Source organism: Cervus elaphus, chromosome 16 (assembly GCF_910594005.1).
Source record: "Cervus elaphus chromosome 16, mCerEla1.1, whole genome shotgun sequence".
In the NCBI taxonomy this organism is placed as follows: domain Eukaryota; kingdom Metazoa; phylum Chordata; class Mammalia; order Artiodactyla; family Cervidae; genus Cervus; species Cervus elaphus.
In genome coordinates this window covers 40,426,091-40,432,028 of record NC_057830.1, presented here as the reverse complement: position 1 = coordinate 40,432,028, position 5,938 = coordinate 40,426,091, and positions in this window count along the sequence as shown.

Sequence of the window (5,938 nt, the reverse complement as noted above, 5' to 3'; positions counted from 1 at the left end):
AAAACTGATGTGGCAATATCACTGTCCAATAGTGTCTAAAGTAAGAAGCATTACTAGCAATAAAAAGGAGCATCTCATACTGATACAAATTCAGTCCAGCAAGAAGATGAAGATTCTAAATTTGATTGTCCCTAATAACATAACCTCTCCACCATGACCCGTCCGTCCTGGGTGGCCCCACACAGCACGGCGTAGTTTCATTGAGTTAGACAAGACTGTGGTCCATGTGATCAGATCGGCTAGTTTTCTCTGATTATGGCTTCAGGGTGTCTGCCCTTTCATGCCCTCTCGCAACACCTACCATCTTACTTGGGTTTCGCTTACCTTGGACGTGGGGTATCTCTTTATGGCTGCTCCAGCAAAGCGCAGCCGCTGCTCCTTCCCTTGGACGAGGGGTATCTCCTCGTGACAGAATGTGGTCCACTGGAGAAGGGAATGGCAAACCACTTCAGTATTCTTGCCGTGAGAACCCCATGAACAGTATGAAAAGGCAAAATGATAGGATACTGAAAGAGGAACTCCCCAGGTCGGTAGGTGCCTAGTATGCTACTGGAGATCAGTGGAGAAATAACTCCAGAAAGAATGAAGGGATGGAGCCAAAGCAAAAACAAGACACATTTGTGGATGTGACTGGTGACAGAAGCAAGGTCCGATGCTGTAAAGAGCAATATTGCATAGGAACCTGGAATGTGAGGTCCATGAATCAAGGCAAATTGGAAGTGGTCAAACAGGAGATGGCAAGAGTGAATGTCAACGTTGTACAAATCAGCGAACTGAAATGGACAGGAATGGGTGAATTTAACTCAGATGACCATTATATCTACTACTGTGGGCAGGAATCCCTTAGAAGAAATGGAGTAGCCATCATGGTCAACAAAAGAGTCCAAAATGTAGCCCTTGGATGCAATCTCAAAAATGACAGAATGATCTCTGTTCGTTTCCAAGGCAAACCATTCAATATCACGGTAATCGAAACCTATGCCCCAACCAGTAACACTGTAGAAGCTGAAGTTGAACGGTTCTGTGAAGACCCAGAAGACCTTTTAGAACTAACACCCAAAAAGGATGTCCTTTTCATTATAGGGGACTGGAATTCAAAAGTAGGAAGTCAAGAAACACCTGAAGTAACAGGCAAATTTGGCCTTGGAGTACGGAATGAAGCAGGGCAAAGGCTAATAGAGTTCTGCCAAGAGAATGCACTGGTCACAGGAAACACCCTCTTCCAACAACACAAGAGAAAACTCTACACATGGACATCACCAGATGGTCAACACCGAAATCAGATTGTTTATATTCTTTGCAGCCAAAGATGGAGAAGCTCTGTACAGTCAGCAAAAACAAGACCAGGAGCTGACTGTGGCTCAGACCATGAATTCCTTATTGCCAAATTCAGAGTGAAATTGAAGAAAGTAGGGAAAACCACTAGACCATTCAGGTATGACCTAAATCAAATCCCTTATGGCTATACAGTGGAAGTGAGAAATAGATTGAAGGGACTAGATCTGATAGAGTGCCTGATGAACTATGGATGGAGGTTCGTGACACTGTACAGGAGACAGGGATCAAGACCATCCCCATGGAAAAGAAATGCAGAAAGGCAAAATGGTTGTCTGAGGAGGCCTTACAAATAGCTGTGAAAAGAAGAGAAGTGAAAAAGGAGAAAAGGAAAGATGTTCCCATTTGAATGCAGAGTTCCAAAGAATAGCAAGGAGAGATAAGAAAGCCTTCCTCAGTGAGCAATGCAAAGAAATAGAGGAAAACAACAGAATGGGAAAGACTAGAGATCTCTTCAAGAAAATGAGAGATACCAAGGGAACATTTCATGCAAAAATGGGTTCGATAAAGGACAGAAATGGTTTGGACCTAGCAGAAGCAGAAGATATTAAGAAGAGGTGGCAAGAATACACAGAAGCACTGTACAAAAAAGATCTTCACGACCCAGATGATCACCATGGTGTGATCGCTCACCTAGAGCCAGACACCCTGGAATGTGAAGTCAGGTGGGCCTTAGAAAGCATCACTATGAACAAAGCTAGTGGAGGTGATGGAATTCCAGTTGGGCTATTTCAAATCCTGGAAGATGATGCTGTGAAAGTGCTGCACTCAATATGCCAGCAAATTTGGAAAACTCAGCAGTGGCCACAGGACTGGAAAAGGTCCGTTTTCATTCCAATCCCAAAGAAAGGCAATCCCAAAGAATGCTCAAACTATCACACGATTGCACTCATCTCACACGCTAGTAAAGTAATGCTCAAAATTCTCCAAGCCAGGCTTCAGCAATACGTGAACCGTGAAATTCCAGATATTCAAGTTGGTTTTAGAAAGGGCAAGGGAACCAGAGATCAAATTGCCAACATCCTCTGGATCATTGAAAAAGCAAGGGAGTTCCAGAAAAACATCTGTTTCTGCTTTATTGACTATGCCAAAGCCTTTGACTGTGTGGATCACAATAAACTGTGGAGAATTCTGAAAGAGATGGGAATACCAGACCACCTGACCTACCTCCTGAGAAACCTGTATGCAGGTCAGGAAGCAACAGTTAGAACTGGATGTGGAACAACACACTGGTTCCAAATAGGAAAAGGAGTATGTCAAGGCTGTATATTGTCACCCTGCTTATTTAACTTATATGCAGAGTACACCATGAGAAACGCTTGGCTGAAAGAAGCACAGGCTGGAATCAAGATTGCCGGGAGAAATATCAATAACCTCAGATATGCAGATGACACTGCCCTTAATGCAGAAAGTGAAGAGGAACTAAAGAGCCTCTGGATGAAAGTGAAAGAGGAGAGTGAAAATGTTGGCTGAAAGCTCAACATTCAGAAAAGTAAGATCATGGCATTCAGTCCATTTACTTCATGGGAAATAGATGGGGAACCAGTGGAAGCAGTGTCAGACTTTATTTTTCTGGGCTCCAATATCACTGCAGATGGTGACTGCAACCATGAAATTAAAGGACGCTTACTCCTTGGGTGGAAAGTTGTGACCAACCTAGACAGCATATTACAAAGCAGAGACATTACTTTGCCAACAAAGGTCCATCTAGACAAGGCTATGGTTTTTCCAGTGGTCATGTATGGATGTGAGAGTTGGACTGTGAAGAAAGCTGAGCACTGAAGAATTGATGCTTTTGAACTGTGGTGTTGGCAAAGACTCTTGAGAGTCCCTTGGCTACAAGGAGATTCAACCAGTCCATCCTGAAGGAGATCAGTCCTGGGTGTTCACTGGAAGGACTGATGCTGAAGCTGAAACTCCAGTACTTTGGCCACCTCATGCAAAGAGTTGACTCATTGGAAAAGACCCTGATACTGGGAGGGATTCGGGGCAGGAGGAGAAGGGGACTACACAGGATGAGATGTCTGGATGGCATCACTGACTCGATGGCCATGAGTCTGAGTAAACTCCGGGAGTTGGTGATGGAGAAGGAGGCCTGGCGTGCTGTGACTCATGGGGTCGCAAAGAGTCAGAGACGACTGAGTAACTGAACTGAACTGAATAATATAACCTCAAAATATCAATACATAAATACTGACAGAAAGAGAAAAGGACTAACAGCCAAGTTTATAATCGCAGTGGGAGACGATAAAGACACATCTGTCATGGAACTGGGCTCCCTGGGACATAGTCACCTGCACCCATGAAGTACCTGAAATGCGGCTGGCTCTACAATGCGATGTGCTGCAAGCGTGAAACACACACTGGAGTTTAAAGACGTAGCATGAAAAAAAGAAAAGAAAATATTTCGTTAGGTTTTATCATGTTGATTATACACTGAAATGATAATCTTTTGGGTGTGATAAAATAAAATATATTACAGATAATTTCCCTTACTTCTGCTTACTCAACGTGGCGACCGAAATCTGAATTGACAAACCTGACCTAACTGATATGCACGAAAACACTGCATTCCCCCTGATACATATTATTTTCTAGAGCCCAAGGAACATATAAGAAAATGAATATATATTGGGCCATTAGGAAAGGTTGAATTATTTCAAAGGACTGAAATAATGCAGGGTATACTTAGGGATTGCAATGGGATGACGATTTATGTGCCCTCAAACTTCACCCTGCATGTGGAGATGATACTAGGAGGCACGGGTTCTGGGAGGCGTCAGGTCAGGAGGGAATGGTCCCCCGTGCTGGGAGGACAGAGAGAAGAAGCAGGCAGTCTAGGAACCAGGAAACAGGCCTCACCAGACGTGGCACCTGCTGGTGATCTTGGGACTTCCCAGCCTGCAGTACTATAAGAAACAACTTTCTCTTCTTTAGCAGCTAGTCTATGGTATTTGTAACAGTAACCCAAAAAGACTAAGATGGGGCTCTTCATGGAATTAAGCTAGGAATCATAAAAGGGTCACTAGAAAAACCTCCCCAGACATTGGGAAGTTAAATGACATACAGGGGAGCCTCCTGGACACCGGGTGCCACGTGGGGTTCTTCCCCCACTTTTAGTGAAGGGCTGCACCCACCTGGATGACCCCGGATCACCCCTCCACCTCTGATGCGGAGGCCCCCGTTCCTCCCATGACCGGAGGATCCAGCCTCTCCCGGGGCCTCCGTGTCACTGCACAGGCCTTGTCCACGCGGCCCCAGCAGGCAGGGTGAGGCCTGTGTGGAGCCTCCCAGGTCGCTGGCCTCGCTGCCCACATCAGGGCCGTGCAGGAGCACCACGTGTCCACTGAATGAGTGGATGAGGGCCCTAACAATGACAGTGATGACGACGACAAGGAGGAGGTGAAGGGGGCTGAGATCCAAGTGTCAGTCCCTGATTCGGGCCTCTGTACGTATGAACTCATTTAACATCATGACAAGGTTGTGTGCGTATGGCGGGGGGGGGGATGGCAGGTCCTGTCACTGTTCTCACCTCGGAGCCGGCAAGTTCACTCTCAGTGTCCAGGGGCGGCTACAGCCACTGGCCACAGACTGGACAGCTTTAACACAAATTCATTCTCCCCAAGTTCTACCGTCAGAAACCTGTGATCAACGTGTGGGCAGGGCTGAACTCCCTCGAGAGGCTCCAGGGGAGGGTCCCTCTGGCCTGGTCCAGCCCGTGGGGTCCCCAGGCCTCCCTGGGCTTGTGGCCACATCACCCCTGCGTCTATCTGCACAAACCTTCTGCCCTGGGTGGTTCTGTGCTTCAGATCACCCCCTCTTCTCTTCCAAAGACACCTGTCATTAAATTTAGGGTCCACAAGCATCCCAGGTGATCTGGTGCAGAGGTCAGTAACTTACTTCCATCTGCTGAGAACTTTCATCGGAATAAGTCACCTTTGCAGGCTGCAGAAGGATAGACGGCTTTCAGGGCCACCACTCAGCCCACCATACTTGTCATGAAGCCACATGAAGACACCATACTTGTCAGGAAGCCTCACTGGGCTTGGTGCAGGGAGCTTCGAAGAAGCAGGACTCTAAGACCTCAGTCCCGAGGCTGCCTCAAGAAGACAGTTAGGATCAGGACCCTCGGGCACAACGACCAGATAAGCAGGGCTCAGAGGTGTGCTGGAGGGCGTGGGGCTCACCTGCAGGGAGCCTGGAGCCTGCCATGATGGCCCAGGGTTGGGGGATACAGCGCGTGCATTTGGGAATGCACACATCCCATCATGGACAAGGGGAGGCAGGCCCGGGGGCTCAGGCCAGGGGAGCCCAGATCGTCCTGCTGCCCTCAAGGGGCTGGTCAGAAGAGCACAGGAGGGAGCCGTGGTTTCAGCGACCTGGGTCGCAGTCAGTCTGCTCCTGTGTTGTCTCTGAGAATTACTCAGCCTCTGTGAGCCCACCTTTTGCTCCTCTGCAAAATTCGCCATTTGTGACTTGCTTCACAGGTGGGGGGAGTTCCTGGTGCTCTCAGCACCCCCGCCCAACCCGGTGGCTGAGGCTTGCTGCCTCTCCATGACCTTGAGGCCTCTAAGACCACTCCTGCACAGACTCTCTTTGCAAA